At 42.1% G+C, this 15,734-nt stretch overlaps 1 protein-coding gene across 1 annotated transcript in view; it reads right to left on the bottom strand.

Annotated features, from left to right (window-relative positions):
• Positions 1–14,732, bottom strand: part of NGEF (neuronal guanine nucleotide exchange factor) — a 251,721-nt gene extending 236,989 nt beyond the window's left edge. Inside the window, exon 1 of the mRNA XM_056564624.1 lies at positions 14,590–14,732. The gene's annotated coding sequence lies outside the window, so the exon portion shown is untranslated. The remainder of the gene's footprint in view (positions 1–14,589) is intronic.
• Positions 14,733–15,734: the final 1,002 nt, after the last annotated feature.

The following is a 15,734-nucleotide window of genomic DNA, read 5'->3' as shown; positions in this document are numbered from 1 at the left end:
TATATTGTGTCATGTATTTTGTTTTATATTGTTGCATTAGCCATAAGAAAAGGGCAGTCGGACCAGTTGTAGTTCTGTATTATTATTATTATTATTATTATTATATGTAGGTGTTTTTGTCTGTGTATAACTTATTTAAAAACCTTTTTTTTTTTTTTTTTTTATTATTTATTTTTTAATTTTGTTAATAATTTTTTAAATTTTTTTTTTGTATTTTTTTTTTTTTTTTTATGTGTATATGTATATATATATGCAGATAAGGTCAGGCTGCTCACCACTCTCGCGTTTGCTGCACTATCTCGTGCTACGGACACCGGTACCGCTCCCGGCTTAGTAGAAATCACACAGAAAAGAAAACGTTAGGCACTCGGGAAGATGCAGGTAAAACTTGTCAATGGCTTTATTCACATGCTTAGGCAGGACACAATCTGACGCGTTTCGCACACTCAGGTGCTTAGTCGTAGATGAAACGCGTCAGTTGTGTCCTGCCTAAGCGTGTGAATAAAGCCATTGACAAGTTTTACCTGCATCTTCCCGAGTGCCGGACGTTTTCTTTTCTGTGTGATGTATATATATATATATATATATATATATATATATATATATATATATATATATATGTATATATATATATATGTATATATTTATATATAGAATTTTTTTTTTTTTTTTTTTTTGATAAGCCAAGTTGTGCTGTTGTTATGTTCATTCTCAATATGTGTGTGTGTGTGTGTGTGTGTGTGTGTTTGTTAGTTTTGGAGATTATGCGTGTGTTATGTTTTCTGTTGCTTGATTTATTTATTTATTTATTTTCCCAAGTATGGATCATTTTGAGTTATAGCCAGGTGGTGCTGAATTTTATGTTGGTTTATTTATTTCATTTAATTAGCCAAGTTGAGCTAATTAAATTTTTGTATATATATATATATATATATATATATATATATATATATATTTATTTATTTTTTATTATTAATATTTTTTTTATTTTTTATTTTTTTTAATGTTATGTGTGTGAGTTTGAATTTCATAGTTTGCTTAGGTGTATAGGTATAGTATAGTTGTAGTTTGGTATATTTTAGAATTTATTAAAGCTGGGCTGGCCGGTTAGGCAGGGTTTTATTTTATTTTGCATTTCTGTTGTAGCTGGTTAAGCTTGTTTTGTGTTTTTGTTTTTTGGAATTGTTTTGTATTTTTATAATAAAAAAGAGTGTCAGCAGAGAGCACTGTGGTCACATCTCAGCTTATTGCCTGGTCGATTGTTCAAAAAACCCGAAATGTGGAACAATACCAAGGCACACAGGTCTTCTAATACCATGTAAGTTAAGGGATGTAATAAGGCAGGGCAGAGGTTTTATATGTCATCTCAGGAAATTTTACATTGAAATACATTGTATTTATTTTGTCTCCTCAGAATTAAAAGGGGTACTCCAGTGAAAATTATTATTATTTTTTCTATTTTATTAACTGGTTGCAGAAAGTTAAACAGATTTGTAAATTTCTTCTATTAAAAAATCTTTACTTTTACTTTTATTTCTGCTCTGTGAGTAAATAGAATAAAAGGTTGACTCAGGTTGGATTTGCCGGGAAAGACCAAGAATCTTCCAGACAAATCAAAAGGCTTTGTTGCAGATTTCCACATATGGATTTTTGGTCGTCCACAGCAAATCTGAAAACAGCTGGTTCTTCCGGTTCCATGAATGACATGTAGACATACATAATCAAAGAATCCTGTTGCTGTCCACAGGGTCACCTGTTGAAAAGCCATCCCATTATTGAATATACCTCTGAATGAGAGTAGTGGGAGACAGGTAAGGCGACTATTCTACTTGTTTTACATTTAATTGTAGATTTTTATCTTAAGCTATTTCTTTTCCCTTTTTGTTGTTCCAAAACAAAAATCAGTAAGGAGTTTTTAAGGCTCTTTTAGGATATGTTCACATGGTGGACAGCAAAGAACCCGCAGAACATGCCGGCACTAGGACTGCTCGGAAATGCTCTGTCTCATAGACGTCAATGCATTCATTGTGCAACTAAATGGAAGAAAAAACACCATTTTGTAAATTTTGGGGGTTTCTGTTTCTACGCAGTACATTTTTCATTAAAATGACATCTTCTCTTTATTCTGTAGGTCCATACGATTAAAATGATACCCTACTTATATAGGTTTGAATTTTTATTACTTTTGAAAAAAATCATAACTATATGCAGGAAAAATTATACGTAAAAAATTGTCCTATTCTGACCCCTATAACTTTTTTATTGTTCCATGTACGGGGTAGTATGAGGGCTCATTTTTTTGCGCCGTGATCTGAAGTTTTTATCGGTATCATTTTTGTTTTGATAAGACTTTTTTGATTGCTTTTTATAAATTTTTTTATGTTATAAAAAGTGACCAAAAATACACTATTTTGGACTTTGGATTTTTTTGCGCGTACACCATTGACCATGCAGTTTAATTAACAATATATTTTTATAGTTCGGACATTAACACACGCGGCGATACAACATTTTTTTTTCCTTTACAGGTTTTTTTTATGGGAAAAGGGGGTGATTCAAACTTTTATTAGGGAAGGGGTTAAATGATCTTTATTAAATTCTTTTGTTCACTATTTTTTGCAGTGTTATAGCTCCCATAGGGGACTATAACACTGCACACACTGATCTTTTACACAGATCACTGCAAAGTCATAGCTTTGCATTGATCAGTGTTATCGGCAGTTGATTGCTCAAGCCTGGATTTCAGGCTTGCAGCAATCAATCGCCGTTCAGATGCGCAGGAGGCAGGTAAGGCACCCTCCTGCTGCGTCTAAGCTGATCGGGACATCGCGATTAAATCGCAATGTCCCGATCAGCCCAACTGAGCTGCGGGATGCTTTTACTTCCACTTTCAGTTGCGGCATTAGCCACAGGTCCTGGATGCTGATATCAGCCGGGACCGTGTGGGCATGATGCGAGCTCAGCTCCTGAGCTCGCTTCATAACCCTCCTGTGCCACAGCAACAGGTATACCCGTCGTTCTGCGGCAAGGAGTTAATATTTATTTATCTTTATTAATCCATTTCAATAACAGTAGTTCTACATTCATAATAAAATTACACTTCCATTTTCTTCACATATCATCAATATTACAATTTTTTTTCATTGCAATTTGTGAATTTAAAGCAAGAAACAGATCATGAATAGAAGACAATTATAAAAGAAAAAGCTGAGACTTCTCTTCTCAGATCCATTCCTGACTTTTTAGTCAACAATTGCAATAAAAACCTTAGGAATGAGCATTTCTACAAATGATCATTTGTCCAAAAATTGCTCCTTGTAAAAGGGCCTTTACCCAACAAACGTAGTGTCCACACCCAATAGTTTACCCAGGGGCCTACAGCAAAACTGATTTGTAACTGGCAACTATGGTTAATTCCAAAGCAGTAACCAAAATCCAAAAATAACTATATTTTTTAAATATATTTTCTACTATGACAAACTAAAAATACTAAACTGCAGTGTAGCTGCCATTCATTTCTAATGCGATAGAGAAGAATGTTTACTGTTCAGTAACATCGACATCATACACACACCAGTGAGTATACAGGAGAAGCCGGGATCAATGACAAATACCCAGACAGCATAGAACACTCCCCCTTTACTGACCATATCCAAATGCCCTCCCCCTTTCCCACCGAAAGGCCCGCACGCAAAGCCTCAGTTGCAGTGACAATGCGGTACGAGTGCGTACCCCAAACATCACTTGAACACAGCCTGTAATTGATAACACTTCAAAGGGAAACCATCTGCATGCACAAAAAAATGCACCCGGGCTCCCTAACCTTCAAAAATTCTGTGAAAGCCTGGACAGGGCACACCTCCCCATCCACCACCCAGGCTCCTTGCCCCACCTGATCCGTCTTAGACCGCCTTATGCGCAGCTGCAAAAATCCATTAGAACACACCCCATCCTCCCACAACAAACCACCAGTACCAGATTTAGATACCGGGACCAGCTCACGAATACGCAATGCACCAAAAAACATAACACAAAAAGCAGCAGAATAAAGGACCAATTCCCAAAAATGATGAGCAGCAACGCCCCGTGGCATGCAATAGCGACACCAACAAAGAGTAGGCACCTTATTGGGTTTTAGTATACTTGCATTGCATATATTTAGTGTTCCTTGTTTAGACCCATGTTCGGATTGTATTCTGTTTTGTCTGAGTTTTGTGAATCTTAGCCCGTGTTTACATTATGACTTTGTGTCATTCCTGTTTGACCTTGTTGGATCCTGGATCTCCTGGGATAGAATCCTGTTCTGAGCTTTGTGCTAATCCGTCTATCTAGGAGTCTTTGCCATGTTTCATGTATTTTTATTTATGTTTCCTCCTTGGCTGGTATCCGTTCCTTATTTCTTGTCTTGTCCATATTATCATATCTGCCGTTAATCTTGATCCTGGTTCCTGAATCACATGTTAGTATGCTTTGCCCAGCCTTGTATTATCTGTTTGTTGCTTTGTAGCATTCCTGATATGTTTCTGACTTGTTATCCCACACGTAATCCCACTTTTTGTTTTGTTTGACTTGACACCTATGCATTTTAGCGCAGTATAGGGACTGTCTTCGTGGTTGTCAATCTGTCACCTAGGGTGGATGGGCAATAGGAAGGGTCAGCAGTTTTAGGGACAGTTAGGGCTCACTAATTCCCTGCCACCCCCCTTCATGACAGGAATCAACCCTAAATTACAGGGGAGGATCTTGTCTCAAGGAAGCTGTAACCATATCACCAAGAAAACAATTGGTAACACATTATGCTGTAAAGGATCCGGCAGTGCCCGCAAGGCCCCCTGGCTCGAGAAAACACTTGTACAGGCCTGTCTGCAGTTTGCCGATGAATAGGGGATCAAATACTTATTTCCCTGCAAATCAATTCAGTAAAACGCAAATCAATTCAGAACTTATTTCAAATGTGTTTTTCTGGATTGTTTTGTTGTTATGCTGTCTCTCTATCTTCAAATAAACTGACCATTAAAATGTTATACTGATTATTTTTTTGTCATTGGGCAAACAAACAAAATCAGCAGGGGGTCAAATATTTTCCCCTCCACTGTCCAGCACGTCACTGTGATTCATTAACCATACACAACATACTACGACCAAATCCCAAACTGATCAATGGAAAAACACATGCAGTTATGGTGCACAGTTTTTGACTGTGTGGCACGCCACCTGCCCATGTGAACACATCCTTTAACTTACTTATTAATAGGAGTATATTGCTTCATCCTACTAAATTTAACTGGTTCATGACATCATTAGAACATGCATAGCTGAGTCATAATGTGCATGCTCTGACAGTACTTACTAGGGATCGACCGATTATCAGTTTGGCCGATATTTGGGCATTATCGGTATCAGCAATTACCTTGCCGATAAGCCAATAATGCCCCGCCCCCCGCACCGCCCCCACCACGGCCGACCCCCCCGACCTGCCGCACCGCGACCGCCTCCCTCCCGACCCGCTGCACTGCATCGCACCACTCACCGCACCGCCCCGGCCCCATTGCCTCCCCCATCCCCGGTTTTATAATTACCCACACTACTTCTGGCTCCTGCTGCGTCCTGCGTTACGCTGTGCGCAATGACGAGTGACGTGACGTGCGCACAGTGACGTCACCGTCAGTGCGCACAGTGACAGCTCAGGAGGACGCCACTGGAGCCAGATGTAGAGTGGACCCCGAGCCCCGGGAACAGGTAATTATAAAACCGGGGATGGGGGAGGCAACGGGGCCGGGGCAATTACCTTGCCGATAAGCCGATAAAGCCATGCCCCCCGCACCGCCCCCACCGCACCGCGAGCGCCCCCCCCCGCACCGCGAGCGCCCCCCCCCCGACCCGCCGCACTGTGATCTTACCCCCCCCCCCGACCCGCCGCACCGCGTCGCACCCCCCACCGAACCGCCTCGGCCCCATTGCGTTTTATAATTACCTGTTCCCGGGGCCCACGCTACTTCTGGCTCCTGCTGCGTCCTGCGTTACGCTGTGAGCAATGACGAGTGACGTGACGTGCGCGACGTGACGTCACCGTCAGTGCGCACAGTGACAGCTCAGGAGGACGCCACCGGAGCCAGATGTAGAGTGGACCCGAGCCCCGGGAACAGGTAATTATAAAACCTGGGATGGGGGAGGCAATGGGGCCGGGCGGTGCAGTGGGGGGTGCGACGAGGCGCGGTGCGGCGGTGGGGGGCGCGGTGCGGCGGTGGGGGGAGCGGTGCGGCGGCGGTGGGGGGAGCGGTGGCGGTGATAGAACTCAGGAGGACCCTCAGACAGGCAGGGGGAGAGAAGCGGGTGGCGGCGGCGGCCTATGGCACCGCAAAAGCCACTAGAGTGCATTGATTTAAAGCACCCGCTTTAAATCAATGATCTGCAGCAGTGTCGCGGGGGGATAAATAGCCGATAACTTATACCGGAATATCGGTATAAGTTATCAGCTATTGGCCCTAACCTCCACCGATTATCGGTATCGATATCGGCCCTAAAAAAATAATATTGGTCGATCCCTAGTACTTACTACTTATGGTGTCTTCCACCACTTATAGCAAGCAGGAAAATCCCCAGATCTCAATATTATGGAACAACTTTGGAGAGAGGGAGATCAGTCTGTTTTAATGTAAGGAACACATTTTTAACTTTCGGCCTAGAGATTCACCAGATTATCATGTTTGCTCCCTCTGCTGGTCAACAGTGGGATTTATGACAAATTATTCTATCTATCTATCTATAAAACACTTAACATACTGTATCTATGACTATATGTTTGTATGTATGTGTGTACATTCCAGCATAACTGCCAAATGGCTGGAGATAGTTTGATGAAACTTGATACACATGTTACTTATATGTTAACTAAAAATATTAGTTAACATGTAATCCACCCCCTTAAATGGGTTCTCCGGTGCTTACACATCTTATCCCCTATCCAAAGGATAGGGGATAAGATGCCTGATCGAGGGAGTCCCGCAGCTGGGGACGCCCGTGATCATGCACGCGGCACCCGTTAGTAATCAGTCCCCGAAGCGAACACGCTCCGGGTCTGATTAAGGTTGACCGAAGGGTCAGCGGCGTGTGACGTCACGCCCCCGCCCCTGTGTGACGTCACGCTCCACCCCTCAATGCAAGCCTACGGGAGGGGGCGTGATAGCTATCACGCCCCCACTCGTAGGCTTGCATTGAGGGGCGGAGTGTGACGTCACACGGGGGCGGGGGCGTGACGTCACACGCCGCCGGCCCTGCGGTCACCGGTAATCAGTCCAGGTTACGGACAACAGTAGCTTTACTGAGGGTAGACAGTTGTTACAGTCTATACAGTGCAGCTAGGGCCCAAGGAGGTGACCAGTGACACAGAGACCTCGCAGGTTTGCAGGGACTTGTAGCTGGACTGGAGAATTTAGTTCAGGCCATGCTGGGTAGACAGATGACTTGACTTGGCTGACAGGACGGTGACTTTATCTTACTTGCACTTGACTTGTGGCTGCAGGACTTGACTTGAGGCCTCCCCTACTCTGGACACACACACTAGGCACGACTGCACTGGACCTCAGCAGGAAGCAAGAGAGCGAAGCTAGGGGGAGACTAGCATTTATGGGGGAGACTAGCAGAGAGCCCATAGGTCACTCTGGGGGTCAGCTGGTCACTGGTACCTCCTGGGTAACAATCACATGGTACATTTTATTAAAGGTATAACACATCTTTTAATATCCAACATATATATATATAAAAATGGGTAAACAACTACAGGGGGACCTGGGTACACTGAGGGACACTGCCTGACAGGGCAGGAAAGGTATGGGGCAACACCATCCTTTACTTGGCCACCACATTTTTATCTCCCACAAGGTTAGTTTTTAGCGGGTTTTCTGCTGCGTATTTGAAAGTGGGCGGCCTCTTCTCGGCTGTCCGCAGCAGATTTTCCCGGGGCGGAATTTACGCTGCGGAAAATCCGCCACAGTCCCTACTGACTTCAATGGGGCTTGCGGCAGATTTTCCGCAGTGTACATTCCGCCGCGGAAAATCGGCTGCGGACAGTTGAGAAGAGCCTGCCCACTTTCAAATACGCAGCGGAAAACCCGCTAAAAAAATCTGCGCATGTGAACGTACCCTTAGGTTGAAAGACTGGGCAACTCCATGTGCTTATCTAGCATTTCAGATTTACTGACAAATGTAAAAACATTTCTGAAAATATATGGAAAAAAAATGAAAATTTTTAAATCTCAATTTTTTAAAATCTTTTATTCTGGTTTGGGCTTAAAACACTGACCAAAATACTAAGTGTGAACCCAGTTTCCTTTTAGATCTTACATTGCATGGAAGGCTTCTAGTGCCAAGCACCAAGGGCACGTAGAATTACCCTTAGCCTGACATTTCTGGCAGGTACTATGTACACAGCTCCGCTGCAGTGAGTACTCTGACACCGCAATTCTGCAAAACAAGTGCCTGAATGGGCTAACTTCTCTATGAGTTATTAAACTATTAGCTAATGTTATAGGAAATATCATATAATGAGTAGTGTTGCTCACGAATATTCGCAATTCGAATTTTATTCTCGAATATCGCATATTTGCGAATATTCCCAAATATAGCACTATATATTCTAAATTACGAATATTCGCTTTTTTTTTTTCACAGTACACATCACAGTGATCACCCCTCTCCGCTTCCAGCTTGTGTGGTCTAAAGAAGGCTCTAATACTACTGTGTGAAGCCGCCGGGCGAATATTCGCGAATATTGATCCCTCCCTTCTGCTGCTTCTATTAAGTAACACTGGTATACTTGCTATAAAGTTCATCAATTTTCACATATGCAAATTATCGCATCTGCGAATTTACGCATATGCGAAAAAAAAAACGCAAATATTATGAATATGCGAATTTAGCGAATATGTGACTAATATTCGTCCATATATTCGCGAAATATCGCGAATTCGAATATGGCCTATGTCGCTCAACACTAATAATAAGACCATTAATGAAGTTAATGTTACAGCATTGTAAATATATTAGAATCTACAGAGAGAACATTTCTAGATTGGACTGTTTAGTAAAAGAAGATGATTGGGAACAGCACAGTGGAAAACATTGCAACATCTCCAGCAGACATCATCTGAATGTGACAGTGTACCCACCCAAATTAAATATGTCTATGTCCATTTATAACACAGACGTAGTGGTGCGAATGGCTCAGGACCATGTGACCTCAGGAGTGTATTCTCACTAAACATGACTCATTCACCTATACTGCTCGGTACTATAAATATACACAGGCAGGTAACACTGGGCGGGGTCAGAAACCTAAATACTGGGATGAGACACATACTGGTGGCAAAGTGCATTTTAAAATTTTTGTACATATGTATATATATATATATATATATATATATACAGTTGGACCGGGCAGATACATTAACATCTGGTAAAGATAAGTCGCAACAAACACGTATACCCTTTGTATCCACATTTACCCGTCTGAGTAATAGGATAGGAAGAAGTATCCGGAGACACTGGAGTATCATCTCTGATACTTTTGGGCATATACCTGAATTTCAGGCACCTCCTATGTTGGCCTATAGGAGATCTCTGAACCTCAGAGACAAACTCGTGAGGACGGATGTCCTCAATGTTAAGACCAACTTATCTACTCAATATAAGCCGGGTAGTTTTCCATGTATGCATTGCGATAATTGCGAACATATGTTGAAAGGTGATATCTTTACTCACCCCAATTCTAATGCACAGTACAAGATTCGCCATCATCTGACATGCAGGTCGGATTTTGTAATCTATGTCCTGGTATGCCCCTGTCCATACATTTATGTAGGTGAGACGACTACTGAGTGCCGCTTTAGGTTGAGCAATCATAGGTCGTCCATCCGCACTGGTAAAATTGAACTACCTGTACCTAGGCACTTTAAAGATCATAATCACCAGGTAGAACAGTTGAGATTTATGATTATAGACCATGTCCCTAAACTACGCAAAGGAGGTGATAGGACTAAAGAGTTAAAAAAGAAGGAACTCATGTGGATTGACAGACTAGGCTCCCTACACCCGAGGGGCCTGAACAGGGATTTTTGCCTAAAACCTCTCATGTCATGATACCTGAGGGAATACGACTGGTGACATATAGTATGATGTCCACTTGACTTGAACAGTATACGTTTGGATTTTATCATTTCTTGATTTTAATAATTTTTCTTTCTATTTTCTTCATTTTTAGTGCACAAAAAGTTCACTTGAGGATACATCACGTCACCACTGATCGCGACTTCATTCATCGTGTCATCTGAAATTGAGAATTCTTTATCGTCCGGAATTCTAACCTCTTTCAATTTATATATAGTACTGTAGATAATAAATATGGATTTTTTTGGTTCACGGGGGATGACCCCAGATTTCACCTGTGTTCTTTGGTGTGATGGCACTGATCTGGGATAACAGTTGTGGAGTGGGAGGAGCCTTTGTGGGATCTCGGAGGGGAGAGGTACTGACATGGACAGTGGGGGAATCCATTGAGTTGGACAAGTGATAGAACATGGGTACATATGTGCACTTGATATGGAGTGCGGAAGCTTGGATATAGCTCTTGAACACCCGATAGTGTGCAATTAGATGGTCACATATGTGGACGGGATGTCCCAAATGACTGATTATTAAGTACATGATATACACAGGGTCGGGCTATATACGATTATAGATCGTGTATTGACGATCATACCCGTCCTGTAAGTGTGTGACTGTTTCAGCATACACTTGGGACATATAGGGTACTGTGGATATATTCACTTGTTGATGAATATAATACAACTGATACAATTTATTGATCAAGGTAAAAAACTTAGGGTAACCATGGAACTAGTTGTGTCCTCTCACTGATTCCTATATGTTCTGTATCATCTCCTTTATTCCCTAATCTGAGTGCCCCGATACTTTTCATACCCCGCACGGATTTCCCATTGAGATTATGTGCCACACACCAGTGATTATCAGGTTGACGGGGTACATTTTCAGTGTGTCCAATTCTATCCCTAGTGATATTGATGTGACTCAGTGCCGATGCCGATCTCCTACATATGGTGGAATGAATGTGAGGGCAGTGTGCCCCTTAGTAAAATGGCCACTGAATGAATATTGGAGATACGGCATTGGCCCTCTGTTTTCTCTATGTAGCCCGACTTCAAGATGTCTGATTCTGTGGTCTCCGGTGTGTGCGCATGCGCCGGGGCAACACAGAAAGCCGGATGAGAGAAACACTTAGAAAGTAATAAGGATGCATGTCAAGTTACACATTTCCGGTCCTGCGCATTAAGTATGTGAAGTCAGAGAAGGAGAAGCGCGCGTGAGTGACGCGATGCCCTTCCGGTTTTGCACAGTTGAGTTATTTACAAACAGAGGACCCGATGATGAAGCAGCGAATCAGAAGGTGAACACATGGCTATGAAGGTGAGGGACCACCCTCTCGGCTGACGTGATGTTATGTTTACATGATGCACTTTTGTATTTAAACACTGTTTTGTATAGATCAACACTTAGCTATGATTTGCATAGATGTCAAATATGGTTTTATGATGCACATGATAGCATAAATGTATTTTTCTATTTTGTATATGGATGTTTAACATTTAATTAATGTAAATGAGGTGATGATGTCACTACGATTAATGATATTAAGGAAGTGATGTAACGCTAATACACTGCTTGAGAAAGGCTTCATTGTGAGGCTGAAACGTCGCACTTGACTTGATGGGTGAATAAATACACCTTTTTTCTGCCATTGGAGTGCCGCCTTCCTTTTTTGGAGTTATATATATATATATATATATATATATATATATATATATATATATATATACACAGTGGTCCCTCAACATACGATGGTAATCCATTCCAAATGAACCATTGTTTGTTGAAACCATCGTATGTTGAGGGATCCGTGCAATGTGAAGTATAGGACAGTGGTCTCCAACCTGCGGACCTCCAGATGTTGCAAAACTACAACTCCCAGCATGCCCGGACAGCCAACGGCTGTCCGGGCATGCTGGGAGTTGTAGTTTTGCAACATCTGGAGGTCCACAGGTTGAAGACCACTGATATTAGAAGTTATACTCACCTGTCCCCGCCGCTCCGGACCGTCACCGCTGCCCTGGATGTCGCCCTCCATCGCTGTCGCCGTGTCCCCGGGGTGTCCCTGACGCTCCGGGAAGGTCTCTGCTGCCTGGGAACTTCGCTCTTCATCGCCGCCATCACGTCGCTACGCACGCCGCTCCTATTGGATGATGGGACGCGACGTGATGACGACGATGGAGAGCGCCGGCGATGCAAGGGGATCCCAAGGAGTACGCTACAGAGCCCCGAGGACAGGTAAGTGATCGTCAGCGGACAACACGGGACACCGTAAACAGCTATCCGGTAGCAGCTGAAGCAGTCTGCGCTGCCGGATAGCTGTTTATGCGATGGGCCCGACATACAAAAGCATCGTATGTTGATGCTGCCTTCAACATGCGATGGCCTCTGAGAGACCATCGCATGTTGAAATTATCGTATGTCGGGGCCATCGTAGGTCGGGGGGACACTGTATAAATATATATATTTTTTTTACAAATACCATTTTATTTGTCTTTCAGAATACTCTGGCCTCTCTTAAACCCTGACTAGACGTATGTACTGTCTAATGAACTGGACTTCACCATAGTAAAATGTTTTATAGAGAGACATAGACTTTTTTTTATATATATATCTTCAGCTTATTATTATTCCTTAATTTAGAGTCCATAGACTCTAGACAGACTTTACATGGAGGACCAAGTATGGAGCCCAGTCTGCTACGTTTCTGGCGATCTCTATGGAACATTTCGACTGAGGGTTTACACAGTCACAACAGATCCAGAAGAATTAACCATCCATTGATTCTCCAGTAGTACAAAACAATTCTAAGATCCAAATGCACTGCGATTATCTTTGGCAATATATTTGGTAAATAACAATAAAAGGAAATGTCATATAGTTACAATCTGATTTTATACGCCAAAGCATTTACATTGAGATCCACAACCTTCCATGAATTTCTATAAAGAAATTTAGACCAACATGTTACTTATGTTACTGTTTAAGACTGTTCTTTTTAATGTCGTGAACGTTGTATCGGCTACGACATCATATATGACAGAACTCATCACTCCTTTGTCCAGAAGGCATAGTACAGAAAAGAGACTACTCGGGCCATGCCCTTTTCCGGGTAAGCCTGCAGTCATGCTCAGTCACTGAGAAACATATCACCAATTGACTAACGGAACCTCCCTACTAGTCAGTGACAGTGTCATTACCTATATGCAATATCTATAACTCTATGGGGGAGATTTATCAAAACCTGTGCAGAGGAAGAGTGGTGTAGTTGCCCATAGCAACCAATCAGATTGCTTCTTTCATTTTCCACAGGCCTCTAAAGAGGCCTGTGGAAAATGAAAGAAGCAATCTGATTGGTTGCTATGGGCAACTACACCACTCTTCCTCTTCACAGGTTTTGATAAATCTCCCCATATAGGTCTATGTGCAATGCAATGTTGTATCCACTTCCATTATCACAGTACTCACAGTACTATTCTGACAGTAGGCAGCTTTCCCTTTACAAAAACACAACAGTACCCAGTTATTATTACATCTGACCATAATACCCAGTTATATAATTACACTCCATGTCAGTACCCAGTGTTTATGTAAAAAAAAAAAAACACAACATAACACAAACCAAATTTAGATCAATTTATGGTACCCACTACATACTGGAATACCCCATTGCGGTCCCCAAATTCATAATGAAGTCCAATAGTGCACCAAGTAACAGCATAGAATAATAAAATCCCATCACAAAAGCCAGTTAAGTCTCATTGCACTATGAAGAAATATTACACAGCCATATTGCAGTATCCATTTACAGGATAAAACATCACTCATCACAATACCGTCATCAATACCAAAATCACAATAAAAGTCAAGAGTCAATAAAAAAACAAAAACTAAAAAGCACTACAGAGTTCTACAAAGGATTTCGGGGACAAAAATTAAGTTCAATGCAACCGTCCTGTATCTAAATACTGTAGCAAAGGCCACAGTGGCTTGTTGCACCCCCCCTAGGCCCAAGGGAGCCCCCTTGGGCACTGTCATCCCTTCCATTGTTAAACCCCTGCTATACTACTTAGCATAGAAAGTTAAAGCCATGCAATGTCCTGTCATAACGTAACTATATACAGCTACTTATGGCTACGAGTTCTATCCCATAGCAGTACCTATCACAGACAGACCCCACAACAGGGAAAGTAAAACCATGTAGTCTCCTCTGTTTGTTACTAACAGTACATGCACCATCACAGTGTCTACATTGTAGTTTAACATGAGTATGATCACCGTATGATCACCGTGCTGAAGTGAACACAGTAATGCCAGCTGTCATGGTGATGACTAGTGACTAATGGCCCTGACTGCCTGTATCTGGGGGCCGGTCAGCCTTTTGTGTATTTTCAATGCAAATACATTGTGTATTCTCCCCAACAATACCTTGTCCGGTGTACAGAGAACAGCAACTGGGAAATGCTTGTCACTCCTGTGCTCCTGGCGTTGTACGACGATACTCTCCTACAGTACCAAAGGTCTCCAGGTATCTGTGTGCACCCGCTGAGCACTGGGAAATGCCAAATTAAAGATACAGTGCGACAGGCTAAAGGTGACAGTAGAAACAAACCGCTCCCTGCAATATACCAAAGGTAATGTCACATTCTTTTGTGCTATTTACACAGCCACTCCCATAGCTTGTAGTAAGGAATGTCAGAATGCACTAACACTTATTAGATGCAGATACAAACAGTCACCAAAACAAATACTCATCCGACCAATCACTGAGACACCTTAATATAACAAAGGGACTTCATTACACCTGAGGAATATTACTGTTATATGATTATCCTGTTATATTGTTTACACATGACACATAAAGGAGAACTCCAGAAGATTTTGTTTTTTCAAATCAACAGGTGCCAGAAAGTTAAACAGATTTGTAAAATTACAATTCCAATACTTATCAGCTGCTGTATACTACAGAGGAAGTTGTGTAGTTCTTTCCTGTCTGATAACAGTGCTCTGCTGCCACTTGTGCCCCTGTCAGGAACTGTCTAGAGTAAAAGCAAATCCCCATTGCAAACATCTCCTGCTCCAGACAGTTCCTGACACAAACAGAGATGGCAGCAGAGAGCACTGTTATTAGACTGGAAATAACGACACAACTTCCTTTGGAGCATACAGCAGCTGATAAGTACTGGAAGAATTAAGATTTATAACTGGAAGTAATTTATAAAGCTGTATAACTTTCTGCCACCAGTTTATTTGCAACTGGTGCCAAAATGTTAATCAGATTTGTAAATGACTTCTATTTAAAAATCTTAACCCTTCCAGTACTTATCAGCTACTATGTGCTCTAGAGGAAGTGGAGTTGCTCTTTTCTGTCTGACCACAGTGCTCTCTGCTGACACTTCTGCCCATGTCAGGAACTGTCCAGAGCAGGAACAAATCCCTATTGCAAACCTTATGCTTATTATGACTAATCAGGTTGCAAGACAAAAAGGTCTCTGAAGAATCTGAGCGTAAGGCTGTATTCACACATTGCAGTCAAATAATTCTTAATTCTGGTTGGTTTCTACACCACTTTT

This window comes from Hyla sarda, chromosome 3 (genome assembly GCF_029499605.1).
Source record: "Hyla sarda isolate aHylSar1 chromosome 3, aHylSar1.hap1, whole genome shotgun sequence".
Lineage (NCBI taxonomy): Eukaryota > Metazoa > Chordata > Amphibia > Anura > Hylidae > Hyla > Hyla sarda.
The sequence above is the reverse complement of the archived record's forward strand: the minus strand, read 5'-3'. Positions and strand labels throughout refer to the sequence as shown.